This window comes from Cebus imitator, unplaced genomic scaffold, assembly GCF_001604975.1.
Source record: "Cebus imitator isolate Cc_AM_T3 unplaced genomic scaffold, Cebus_imitator-1.0 Scaffold83, whole genome shotgun sequence".
NCBI classification, from domain to species: Eukaryota; Metazoa; Chordata; class Mammalia; order Primates; family Cebidae; genus Cebus; species Cebus imitator.
Window position 1 is genome coordinate 6138218 of NW_016107398.1, and position 14083 is coordinate 6152300.

At 43.7% G+C, this 14083-nt stretch overlaps 1 protein-coding gene across 2 annotated transcripts in view; it reads right to left on the bottom strand.

The window, feature by feature from the left end:
* The window catches only part of SPTB (spectrin beta, erythrocytic), a 138563-nt gene extending 127028 nt beyond the window's left edge, over positions 1-11535 (bottom strand). For both annotated transcript variants that reach the window (XM_017533992.2, XM_037740454.1), the window contains exon 1: positions 11387-11535. The gene's annotated coding sequence lies outside the window, so the exon portion shown is untranslated. The remainder of the gene's footprint in view (positions 1-11386) is intronic.
* Positions 11536-14083: the final 2548 nt, after the last annotated feature.

Sequence of the window (14083 nt, forward strand, 5' to 3'; positions counted from 1 at the left end):
AAAAAAAAAAAATAAATAAAAAATAAAAAATAAAATAAAAGCTAATAAAGGGATTCAAGTCTATTAGGTTAAATCATTGCAAATATAAAGCAACATATAAAGGTATACAACTAATTACCTCTCTAATTTCACACCATTAAAGATGCAGGATTTTAAAAAAAATGCTGAGAATTAAGAGTCACATAGTATCGGCCTCCTCAACAGTAGTTCAAAGCAAGCACTCTAGAATAAACACACATGGGTTCAAGTCCAGCTGTTACCTTACTCGGTGGGTATTCATGGGTAAGTTAACTTCTTCAAGTCTGACTGTAAATAATAAACACACATGAAAACTCTCAGCATAGTGCTTAGCACACAACTTTCTCAATAAATGTTGACTCACTGTTATAATAAACTCATTAGCATAGCAATGCCTCATGTCCAAGTTAAAATTATAGGAACTTAGTTACATGTAATTTCAAACATTCGTTCTTTAATTTTTTTATGAGCTCCATACTCTAACCAACTGAGCTAACTGGCCACATGATTTTAAAATTTTTTTTTATTTTTAATTAATATATTTATTTTTAGATGGGGTCTCATTCTGTAGTCCAGGCTGGAGTTCAGTGGCATGATCGTAGCTCACTGTAGCCTTGAACTCCTGGGCTTAAGCAACCCTCCAGCCTCAGCCTCCTAAGCAGCTAGGACTACAGGTAGAAGCCACTGTGCCTGGCCAGATTAAAAAAAAATTTTTTTTTTGGAGACAGGGTCTCACTCTGTCACCCAGGCTGGAGTGCAGTGGCACAATCACGGCTCACTACAGCCTCAACTTCCCAGGCTCAGGTGATTCTCCCACCTTAGCCTCTTGAGTAGCTGGAACTACAGGCATGTGCTACCATGCCCAGCTTATTTTTAAAAATTTTTTGTAAAGACAGGTCTTGCTATGTTGCCCAGGCTGGTCTCAAATTCCTGGGCTCAAGTAATCCGCCCACCTCAGCCTCCTTAAGTGCTGGAATTACAGGCATGAGCCACCGTGTCCAGCCTAATTTTTTAATCAACAAATATTTTTGAGCCACTCCCCTCCATGTATAAAGCATGGCGCTAGGTGCCGGGATTTTTTTTTTTTTTTTTTTTTTTTAAAGAGTGAGACTCAGTTCCCCATTGCAAGAAGCTTGAACTAACAGTGTAGAAGGCAAGTTGACAATTACAAAACAAGAAGATCCACCTGTAAGAAAGGGATGAGAAAGGAGCTGCAAAAATACAAAGGAAAAAGCAATCGGTGCTACCCCAGGACCTGGTAAGGAAGAGGGGCTGTCAGGCAAGGCTACGAAGAAGAGGCAATATGTAAGTTTTACAGAGGAATTCACAAGGAAAATGTTAAGGATAATAATAAATATTAAGGTACCAGCACACACACACAAAGCCCAAAAAAAAAAAAAAAAAAAGTCAGAGAAAGAGGAAGTTATTTGCCCAAGGGCAAATAGCAAGAGAAAAGGAACTGGAAGCAACCCAGACTCTTTGTCATCCAGCTCAAGGAGATTTTTTAGCTGAAATAAAACATCGCATAATATTTATACCCTTCCCCATCTGAGCTTGGGCTACATGCTCTACAAAGCAAATTAAACATCTCCTGCCTGTCCTCTAAAAGTCTACAATCTAAAAATAGGCAAACTAATAAATGAACAAATTCAAGAATTTTTATGACGAACTATCACCCAAAGATAGTGTTCTGAAATAAACACTTCTCAAGTTCAGTTTGGCCCCAAAGGTGAGGATGTTAATAAATTTTTGCCCTTCCCTTTGAAGATGTTAAATACCAAGGAGAAATATTAAAATTTCATGGACAGGCTCCTTAAAAGATTACAAATAGAATTACCATGTGATCCAGCAATTTCACATCTAAGTTTATGCTCAAAAGAAGTGAAAGCAAGGTCTTAAGGAGATATCTGCCCACTCGTGTTCACAGCAGCATTATTCACAACAGGCGAGATAGAAGCAATCCAAGTGTCCACAGACGGAGGGAGAGAGAATGGGGATTTAGTGTTTAAGGAACACAGTGCTTGAGTTTTGGAAGATGAAAAAAGTCCATCTTTTTCATGATGATGGGCAGCGATGATGGTGAATGTATTTATGCCACTGAACTGTATGAACACTTAAAATGGTTAAAATGGTAAATTTTATGTCACATATATTTTATCAAAATTTAAAAAAATAAATTTTTAAAAATTGCATCATTGCCAAGCCAATTAAATAACTATTCATAATTTACTGGCATATGAAAACACATTGTTTCTGACAACTACATGCAATGCCATCTGAAGAAGGAAGAAAGCATGGGACCAGGCATATCCAAAAGTTCTTTGTCCAAAAGAGTGGTGTCCAGTTACTGTTCCCTGGGAGTAAACATTTCTATAACCCACTAAAAAGGTAGCTTTGTTGGCAGCCATAATCTGGCAATTTTTAATATAATCCCTGTGTACCAGCACCATCCCATCGAGGGATGATTGTCAATGTGCACATTCCAAAAATTACTAATTGAACTTCCACATGCAGTAAGCAGGGCTTTATGTAAGACTCGTGACTGTAATTCATAAATTAGTTCTTGCCCTTAAGAGCTTACTGTCTAGCTGAGCAAATAATACACGGATACAGGAAAGAAAGTTAATAATAATAAAAGAATTTGTGATTATGTTCAAATAGGGTACATGTATCTAGCCCTAATTTAGCAAGTTTGAAGAAGTGAGAGATTACTGTGGAGTAGAGTGTTCCAAGAAGAATACACAGCCTTGAACCTAGGTTCTGAAGGAAACTACTCCGAATTTGGGAAAAATATTCAGGACTTAGTAAGCAGAAGCAGATAAACTTAGTTTAAGTAGAGGGTTTGTGACGGAAAGTGGTAAAAGAGTAGAAAAAAAGCAAATGGAGCCAGATTACAATGGCTCTTAAAATCTAACTTTATGAGTTTGGGTTTCTATCTCTACCCAGAGAAGAACCACTGGTGGCTTTTGGGAAGGGATGTTATATGATAAACACAGTGGTTCAGTGTGGGATGGTTTGGAGAGGGAGAACCTTAGTTGCTAGAAGGTGGACTCCAGGCCACTTAACCTGAGGACTACCAAGGTGGCTACAAAGCCTACTAAGTCTAAAACCAAATACGTGGTACTCCTAGCTTAAAGCTATGACTTTAAAATATATCAGGCCAAATGCTTGTACATGAATGGAATTTTTCTGAAAGCATACACAAAACTGTTGATGGTAGTAACTTCTTAGAAATAGGACTGGAGATAGAGGCAGACTTTTACTCTTCATTGTATACCCTTGTATAATGTAGATACATGTATTAACCATGTACATGAATTTATTTTATGATTTAAAAAGTTTTAAAAATATGACAACCAGGAAGTGTTAAAAAAATATTTGGGCTTTAACCAGCCAATTCAAAACATTTCTAAAAATAAAGTGAAATATATTCCAATCTTGTTTCTCCCATATCTTAATCTCCATCATATAGCATAAACGTTGTGGTGCTGATCTAAAAGTAACAGTACAAAGTATACCACACATCTAAGGCATCGCTTCAAACAGAGGTAATGAATCACCCCAAAATAAAAACAACTCCTTTTTGGTGTATTTAAATGAAAAGTCTGCCAGAGACTATTCCGAGTCAACAGCTCGACAAAAACAGAAATAAAAAATAATAGCCCACGGCACATTTGATAAAATACATCGCCACCTCAGTAAATGACCTTTTTGTTTATCCAGTTGTTCAGGCCAAAACAATGGAATCATCTTAGTCTTTTTCTCTCATCCTCTATATCCAAATCTCAACATCCCTACCTTCAAAATATACTCAGAACCCAACTGCATCTCACCAGCACCATCACCCTGATCCGTCCTCTCTGCCCTGGACCACTGCAGTAGCTTTTATGGGACTCCCTGTCTCTACTCTTGTGCCCCACAACCAATCCTCCTTAGGGCAGCCAGAGAGATCCTCTTGAGACACAAATCTGAGCAAGTTGCTCTGCTGCCCACAACTTCCAGTGGTTTCCTGTGACCCTTGGGCTAAAACCCAAAGTCCTTACATGGCCACAAAGCCTGCACCATCAAGACCTGGTTTTCTCTCCAGCACTGTGGTCAGCTCTCCCCCTGACCCCCTGCTCTCAGGCCACACTGGCCTCTTTGCCATTGCTTGGACACAGCAGTGGCCCTACCTTGGGGCCTTCCCACGTGGTATTGTTTGGCTGTGTCCCCACCCAAATCTCATCTTGAATTGTAGCTCCCATAATCCCCATATGTCATGGGAGGGACTCGGTGGGAGGTAACTGAATCATGGGGATGGGTTTTTCCTGTTCTGTTCTTGTGATGGTGAATAATCTCAAAAAACCTGATGGTTTTATAAAGGACAGTTCCCCTGCATACACTCTCTTGCCTGCCACCCTTTAAGACGTGCCTTTACTCCTCCTTTGCCTTCTGCCATGATTGTGAGGCATCCCCAGCCATGCTGAACTGTGAGTCAATTAAACCTCTTTCCTTTATAAATTACCCAGTCTCTGGCATGTCTCAGTGTGAGAACAGACTATCACTCAACCTGAATCTCTTCTCCCAAACATCCCATGCCCCTCCCCCAACTTCATTTGGGTCTCAGCTCAAACGAAACCCCATCAGATAGTGCTTTCCCAACCACCCTACCTGAAATAGTAGAACCACCCTTCTCTCTTTTCATGTTGCTTTATTTTTTTCTTTTTAGCACCTGAAATTACTATTTTTTGTCTATTCTTTGTCATTTAGTTCCTCTCTCCCCCAGCTAAAATATGCACTCTATGACATCAGACATTTTTGCCACATTCACTGTTATAACCCCTGATCCTAGAGTATGTCTGGCAAATTAAATGAGAGCTCAGTAAATATTTGTTGAAGACTGACATAAGTACAAATCAAGGCCCTCAAGATCACTGGACAAAAAGAGACTGCTGAAGTCCAAAATGAGGCATAAACACATTAATGCCCAGTAAATTTGGGGTAAAAGGGAATGAAACAGCCAAAACATCAATTAACAGGCATATGAACCGTTCATTTATCTATGGTATGCTAATGAGAATCTATTAATTCATGCTTTGGAACATCATCTGTGCATACTCTGGAGGGCCATTCTTGAGGTTCTGTGGCTATGGTAAAGGGTTGTACCGTTAACAAGTGTCTTCCTCCTTCTCTCCAGAACCAATGAACATAGGTGGAATATTCTGCTGAAGAAAGAAAGCAAATGCAGTCTCAACCAGAAGGCCCAGAATATTCGATTACTCCACTGAGAAGATGTGGAAACAGCCCCAGCCTCAGAACTAGGCAACTGGGTCAAAGTCAGGTTTTGGAATAAGCTACTAGAGGGACCTTGAGTATATAAATGTATACTTCGAATCCTGTTTTGTAACTGGAAACCAGGAATAATCAGATCTTCCCTTCACATGGTCATCATAAGATAAAATAAGATGATGTGTAGACAAAGGCATGCTGAAAATTGAGTGGACTGTAGTCATCTGTGATCATCATCTTGTACTGACTGGCCTCTAATTCACTTTCTCTTCATCACCACTGGTGAGCTTTGTCAACGGAGATTTCATCACACCCATTTACAACTTAAAAACTTCCAGTGGCTCAAACTTCTTCACAGACTGAACCCCAACCACCTTTGTGGTCACACTCCCACCACGTGGAACTACGCTGCATCCCCTAATCTAATCATACTCTATTGTCTGTGCTGGGCAACTGCCTAGACCCCCAATCCCAGGCCCCCTCATCCTCCCTTCTTCCATTAGGGAAATCCTAGGCACTTTCCAAGGTCTTCTGGGATTCCTCATCCTGAATTAGATGTTTGCTCCTGTGTGTTCTCTCAGGCATCCTGTCGAATCACTGCTTGTTTGTAAGTCCATTTTCGCACCAGATCAGTAATTCTCCATCTGATCTCTTTGTGTGTCTTCAGCACGTAACAGTGTAAGAGAAATGGTAGACACCCAACGTCTGCACTTTTTGAATACATCTCAATTCTTTCTCAGGCCTTTCTAGCTCTAACTCTCTCTGACTCATGACTTGAAGTCAGTATTATGAAAGGTCTTTTCTTTCTTTTCCACCCTTGGGGAAATATGCTGGAAGGTGAAGCTGATTGACCACTCCTAGGGTTCTCCTAGAAACAGGCTGGGACTTGGAAGAGGGACAGAATAAGGTTACAGACTTCTTTCCGGTCCTCGTAATTTTTGCCTTTAAAGTGTGCTTTATTTGAATTGCTATGAATTCTCAAATGAGACATGCCCATATTTAAGTCTCGTACAAATGGAAATTATTTTCAACGTATTCATTTTCAGAATTATTCAAGTTTCTTCTCCTTTTCACAATGGTGGAAACTCCTAAATTGACTATAATTCAAAGCAGTTATTGTTCTTTAGCTGCCAAGGTGCCCTGTTATTCTTTTCATAAATATCCCAGATGATCTGAGCCCGGTTCAAGGCAAAGCCTATTTTTTTCTAGCCCTGTGCCTTTTCACTTGCTAAGTTTATAACATTCAAATGACAGAAAGGAAGCCCACTTTTGCCCCCACTGCTAATATGATATATGTCTGAGTTTTAATTGGTCTTATAATTCTACCCTCAGCCAGGTCTGCACAGGTATGGTGTAGAAATAAAACATGGCAAAGCCTGAGAAGGGCTTGCTGAGGTAAGAAAAAGATGGTTTTGTAATATTTCCTGCAACCAGGAAAAGGAAAGAGAAGAATGAATTTGATAAGCTAGCCAGACAATTCATTAAGGAAGCATTTTCTGTCTATGACCACCTCTAAGACTATGTGAGCTATAAAGGCTAGGGATCCCTTGGTGGTTTGATATTCAACTGAGGCTGACTGAAAATGGAAGAACTTGAATCGTTTGGCTGTGAATTAAGAAATACGTGCAGCAACGAAGGGAAACACGCTATAGCATTTTCTAAATATTTACCAAGGGGAGTTGGCAATCCATGAATGGAGCCAGATCTGACAGTGAATTCTCCTGACTGCCTCCTACGCTCTTCCTCAATCACCATCCCCATCGCCAAATCAGGTGACCTTCACCTCTTGGGGTTGTCTGAGGAAGGAAGCATCTCTGTGATAAACCCAGCAAATGCCACATGATTCTGGCACACAGACCACTGCATCTACTCTTCCTCCACAGATTTCTTATCTAAGATAAAGGATTAACTTACGATGTGTCTGTTAAAACCAACTGAGTCAACACAAGCTACTTTAAAGATAAAATTCTTTTTCCTACAGTCATTTTTGGCTTGTAATATCCATATGGTTTCAGAACCCAGTATCCATGAACTTCCCTGCCAGTCCTAATTATATAATTGAATTTCTCATCAGCCCACATAGCAGTTATTTTCACTCTTAATCCTCCCAAGTTCGCTGATAAATGTTAATCTGCAGGTCTGAAGTTATTTTTTTTAATTCCATAAATTTAAAATTCCATAACAAAGAAATGTATTTTAAATGACTTTTTAATTAATTCATGAATTAGAGATGGGGTCTCACTCTGTTGTCCATGATGGAGTACAGTGACACAATCATAGTTCACCGCAGCCTCTTTAACTCCTGGGCTCAAGCAATCCTCCTCCCTTAGCCTTCCAAGTAGCTGGGATTATAGGCACAAGCCACTATACCTGGCTATTTTATATCACTTTTTTTTTTTTTTGAGATGGAGTCTCACTTTAGGCAAAGTTTCACTCTTGTTGCCCAGGCTGGAGTGCAGTGTCGTGATCTTGGCTCATTACAACCTCTGCCTCCCAGGTTCAAGTGATTCTCCTGCCTCAGCCTCCCAGGTTCAAGTGATTCTCCTGCCTCAGCCTCCCAAGTAGCTGAGATTACAGGTGCCCACCACCACACCTGGCTAATTTTTATATTTTTAGTAAAGATGTTGTTTCACCATGTTGTCCACACTGGTCTTGAACTCCTGAGACCAGCCTGACCGACATGGTGAAACCCCATCTCTACTTTAAATCTCTCACTGGTCATGTTTCCTACCTTTCCAGGTCTTGAGCAGAGAGTAAAATTTTGTGTTTGATTTTGAAATTTAAAGCGCTGCTCTTCAAGAGCAATTTGGTGATGAGGTTTAGGTTAAAACATGTATCTGACAGTCTTAGTAGTTCTCTGAAGTCCTTTCACATGCCCCCCCAAAATGGACATAATTACTTAAGATTGTCTCTAGATTGTGATGTGCATAACTATTGTTTTAAAACGTATATGTCTGTATACCTTACAAGCAATGAGGAAGATTACAGAACAGTTTAGAATTTAATGCTTCAGAATGCCTTCTCTCCTGCTTATCCTCGATACCTTTTCTTTAAGATTTCACTAAAATGAAAGCACTGGATATTAAAACACATCCCCTTATAATCTCCTCCAAAGGAAATAAAATCTCAGTAGTTTGATTAGGCAGAACTTCAGGAAATAAAGCATACTGGCCTTGAAAGCACGACAAGAAAGAAATGAGCTCAAGTGATAAGAAGTATAGGTGCCATAGCTACATATCAATGATCAGATACATTCAGCTAGGTCTCACCTTTAAGCAAGTAAGTATGTACATGGAAGGCAGGGTTCAGTGACCTCCAAAATCCCTTCCCTTTCTGATAGTATTTGCCTCATGAATTTTTTATAGTCGTTCTCTGTCCTATCACACAGTCCCTATGTATCATCAAGCCCTCCTGGCCACTTTCAGGACTGAAATGAAAATCTGTTCTTTAAAAAAAAAAAAAAAAAAAAATCCATGCTTTGACTCCTGCCAAAATTATAGTTCTGTCCTTGAAACAACGACCTGAAAATAATGGGCAAGGCTAAAAACCTCTGAGAAAATAAATGCCCAAAATTGTCTTCAATATTTTTTAGCTTCTCTGATATAAGTAGAACCATTACCTGAGGTCCTGGGAATGAAGACTGTGAAGCTGGAAGACAATGCTAAAGTCAAATCTTTCCAACTGTACTCTATATTCCCTGCTGAGTGTCTAACCTTAAAAAGAGGGTAGAACCAAAAAAACTCAGTTTGAATCTTGAACCCATCTCTCATTAGCTCTGTAATATGAGGCAAGTTATTTAATCTTCCTGAACCTGTTTCCTTACTTGTAAAATGCTGATACTATAAGCTACCTTATAGAGTTACCATGACAATTAAATTGGATAATATAAAGAAAATGCTGAGCATTCATTTGTTGGTTTCCTCATTCATTCAACAAAGATTAACTGAGGGTCCACTACCAGCCAGGTACTGGGTAAAATAACATAAAAGACACAATAAATAAAAGCTATTATTATTTTCATTGACCAAAGACAGTCTGTTTCCAGAGCTGTGGCAGACCTGTCAGACTTTGACTTTAGTTCAAAACTTTCATTCACACCTCGCTTGCCTAAGATACTCATTTTCAGTTTGCCAAAATGATCCCAGGTGGGAGTCTTGCTCCTGCCATACCTTCACCCCCAAAACTAATCATCTAGCAGCTGTTCTGCTATAGGACACCTTCAGAACACTTGGAAGAAGCATTGATCAGAGCCAAAGGTGGTATCCCAACTCTCTTCTGGGCAAGCCGCTCAGGAGAACTTGATATGCCTGCGCTACAAGGCCCATCCTGGATGCCTGGGAGTTCTTGGGTGCTTACCATTCCATGAGAGAACTCTGAGTCTTCCCAGAACTCAAGATTAATGGGACTGGCTCATCCCCAGTCATTGCCACTGGGACACTGATAAAGCTAAGAGTAACAGCTAAGGGGTCTAAATTCCACATTTTCATGAGGGTTTATGTCTTTCAATGGTTCTTTAGAGTTTTTGATAAAATTTTGTATAAATGACCCACCTTTAATAACTCCACTAGGAGTTGGTTGGTTCCAAGGCAGGCTCTTCTTCAATGTAAGTTTAACATTCCCTTTCCTGGCTAGCCTCCAAGCCTCCAGGCAAGCACAGGCCTAGCCGTGTTAGGTGCTGTACATTCAGCATACATCAACGATAATTTTGCACTTAGGGAAAAAAAAAGTGTTTTCAATGGCATTTGGAACCTAGGACTCAGAGCAAAAGAATAAAAGTTGAATGCTGAAATAAGAAATGACCTGCCTTGGTTTATAGTGGGGGAAGGGGTGGGCGAAGAGGGAATTCTAGAATAAAATTCAGAGCCATCTGTGAAGCTAAGGATAGGACAGTGGACAGTTGAGCGGTGCCTAAAATCTTTGATTTGCAGACTCCTCTCATTAGGGAGCCGCCTGAATCTCTTTCCTTAGAAACTGAAATACGGATCGTGACTATCTCCAGGCAGGGGTTTTGCATGACTGCCTCCTACCTGGAGGTGACAGCCTAGTCTCTCCCCACAGAAATTCTCAGTACAAAAAGACTGTCACTATATTCTCTCCGTCCCCCAATCTGATGCATCTAAAATTTGAATTTACAGAAAACAGTGCCTTCTTTTCATTTTCCTTACTCCTGGCTCCTCTAATTGCTCACTGAAAACAGTGGTTTGGCTATTAATAGGCTATAACTCAAGGCCCTACCTGAAGCTCGTTGTCAGGGAAACAGTACTCCAGCCCCACAGCTGCTTTCCCAGCCTGGGAAGTGTGGATGAGTTGGTGGGAGTTGGGAATTGTTTTACAGCTTCTGTTATTTCTCCCACTTTCTGCTATTTCTCAAGACCAAGTTAGAGAAAGAGGGGAAACTGGAGAGGAGGGTGAAGGTAGAGAAGCCTGGAGAAGCTTAGAGGAGGAGAGGAACTCTGTGGGAGAGGAAGGCTGGGGGTCCTTGAAGTATGCCTTGAGGCACTAGGATCTTTCCTCCCTCGGTCTACACGGGGTCACTCTCCGCGCGGTTTCCAGCGCCCTAAGGCCCAGCCTCCTCTGCTGCCCTGACCTGTCCCTTCTGCCTGGGCGCTGGGCGGCCTGAGAAGCGCTCAGCCAAGTTCCCCAGAAGAGGGATATGAGCGGTCCCAGGGCTGAGAAAGCTGGACAGAAAAAGGCAGAGAGCAGCGCGGCGGTCGGACAGGCTAGAGGCGCAATCCCCTTCGCTCACAGGCTGGGGTCCTGGAGGAGGCGAACCAGAACCCGAGCCCCATCACCCTATCCCTGCGCCCCGTGGTGACGGACTCTCCAGGATCCGGCTCTCCAAAGCTAGCACCAAGTGCCTCGGAAGCCCGCGCGCGTTCCCGTGTCCCGGGGTGATCTTTGCCGCAGCTGCCGAGCCCCCCGGGCCCCGCACCCCTCCCACCTCACGCCTGGTACGCCGGGCCGGACCCCCATCCGGTCCCCTGGGCCCTGCGCGTCACGAGCCCCCTGGGCCCAGCGCTCCTCTGCGCTGGCGCCGCGCGTCCCAGCCTTGCGCACCCGCACCCAGCTCCCTCGGTCGCCGGGCCCTCCTGGGACTCACCTGCGCTGGGACTGAAGTGGCTGCCACCCCGAACCCCGGGGCGGCGGCGGCGGCGGCGGCGGCGGCGCAGGGGGAGGAGGGCAGCGCGGGGCTCCTGGCACAGCGGCCGCCGGGCGCCTGGTGCTGCCGAGCCGCGGACCCGCCCAGAGATATAAATAACATTATCTGAGGAGGGACATTCCTGCCGGGGGACATCGCTGCTGCCGGGACCAGATAGTCCCGCGGCGGGGGCGGGGAGGCGGGGCCGCAGCCTCCCGCAGCGCCAGGCCCAGCCCCCGCCTTCCCCACCCACTCCCGCACCTGCCAATCAGCCTCCGCGCCTGGGGGCACCTGCCCGGCCTTAGCCGGGCTCCTGGAACCCGCCTCTGCCTCCCCGCCCGCCGCTGAGCCCGGGGCGCCTCCATCGTCGCTCACCTCCCCTAACCCCGTGCCTCCCCGAGCCCCCTGCGGCGGGAAAAGGGTTGGACTCTGTAGCTCGGGCCTAATTCGTGCGCCCCGAGCGGCGAGCCTAGTGGCGAAAACAAGCCCTCCAGCCTTTCCCGCCCTGCATCCCCAGTGCACACAGTTCGGTTTTTAAAATACACGAAAAGACACTCTTAGGCCGTAGGGTGGGCGCGGCGGGCATCCGGGTGCTGCTCCCCCGCCGTCGCGGGTTTAGGAGGGACAGATTGTTCACGGGGCTGGTGCATTAGAAAGCCCGCTCCCGGGCGGGCTTCTCCCCGCTGGCTGTGAGAGCAGAAGCTGGGAGGGCAGGGGGCGGGCACTTGGCCCGAGGCCCCCACCCCCAGTCCGAGCTCGGTGTAGCTGTTTCTGCCCGCAGACCTAGTGTAATCTGAACAAACCAGGCAAAGCTGGCGGCGCTCAGCCTGCAGTCCCAAGACGCTCGCACATTGCAGGGACTGTACTCAACAGGCAGGCTGCCACACCTGCCCACTGGCACCTCCTGGCCGGCCGGGGTGTCCCGGCGAGTGGGGGTGCCTCACTGCAAGCCTGGATGAGGTGCAGCGCAGCAGGCCAGAGGAAATACTAGAACCGATGGTGTCAAAGAGAAAAGGCATCTCTAAGTCGCCCCCGGAGACAGACTCACAGAACATGGGCAGCTTGCAAGGCAGTCTATTTTCTTGACTTTCTAACGATACAAGGTCATTGTTCAGTAAGGTTTACCTGCAGCCTTGCGGTAGCTTTCATCTCTTTTCTCCACCTGCGGTGCCTGGGATGATTTCTCACCAGCTATCAACACAGGCGATCTCAGGTATTATGGAAATTACCACAGAGATTAAAAGCTCATAGATGTAGAAAGAAGTTTTAACTTTTACTGATGCTGCCTGGTGTTCTTAACAAGGGAACAAATAGTCTTACTCCTGAGTTATTTGCTTGGGAGTATAATTGTGCTGTTTTCCAGAATTCACCCAAAAAAGGGGTGTTTAATTGCCAGATGTTCGAGTTTAGTTTACATCTTGAACATATGGAAAGATACTTCACTTCCTGCTGCAGTCCCACTTTCTGAGAGTGGGCCTTTAAATACTGAGATGTGCCGAGTGGGACAGACACCCCAGGTATTACAAAGCCACAGAATTCTCCACTCCATCCTCCACTTGGCTGGACCCTTATTTTAGCTCAATTTTCCAAGAGACACTAGTAATATGGGAAATAAAATACAAAAACATACATGGTCTTCCATAGATTAGCAGTGATCCCCTCCTCCTCTTGGTTAACAACATTTAAGAATGCATTTGTCCATTACTGAGTTAGAAACAGAAAGTTCTTTTTTTGTGAAATAAAAACATTTAAAAGTCAAATTTTGACAAGGAAAGCTCAAGAAAAACAGGCCAACTTCAAAAGCTGAGACTGTTATAAATCTCAAGCAGAAATCCTTGATCTATTTTTGATAGAAAAAATGGAGGGAAATTATGTGTTTATGGTTTTTTAAAACCTTGTATGAACAAACTTATTAGATAAATTCATGGTTCTCTAGAATCATGGTTCTGCAGCTACGTAATTATATACTACACAAAACAGATAATTCCTCAGCTATAGGTCTGTGGCACTGAACTAAATAGTTGCAAACATATTTTTCTTGATAGCCCTAAAATTTATAATTTTCAACCATAAGAAAAAATTAATATGATAAAAGCTCCAAATCAGCAGACAGATTACCTCAACATTTTACAAACCAGCTCAGCTGCTTTAGTTATCTCCACTTTAGCTGAAAGCTAAATAATTCAATACAACCTCATTTGCTACAGAGCATGTTATCCTGAAAGCATCCCCAAATGCTTTACAGCTAATAGAGCTACAGTGAAATGATAAATCGGAACTGAGGGAGAGAGGAAATTTAGAAGTACCCAGGCTTGCAGTGAGGAAAAGGGCATTGCCAAATAAGAGGGAAAAGAGGCCAGATTCCTGCGACCAGGAATGAGAAATTGGGAGAATAAAAGAAGGGAGAAAAATCGAGTGTGGTGGCTCACGCCTGTAATCCCAGCACTTTGGGAGGCCAAGGCGATCAAGATCAGCCAGGACAACATGGTGAAACCCCATCTCTACTAAAAATACAAAAATTAGCTGGGTGTGGTGGTGCACACCTGTAATCCCAGCTACTCAGGAGGCTGAGGCAGGAGAATCACTTAAACCTGGGAGGCGTAGGCTGCAGTGAGCCGAGACCATGCTACTGCACTCCCACCTGGGTGATAGAGCGAC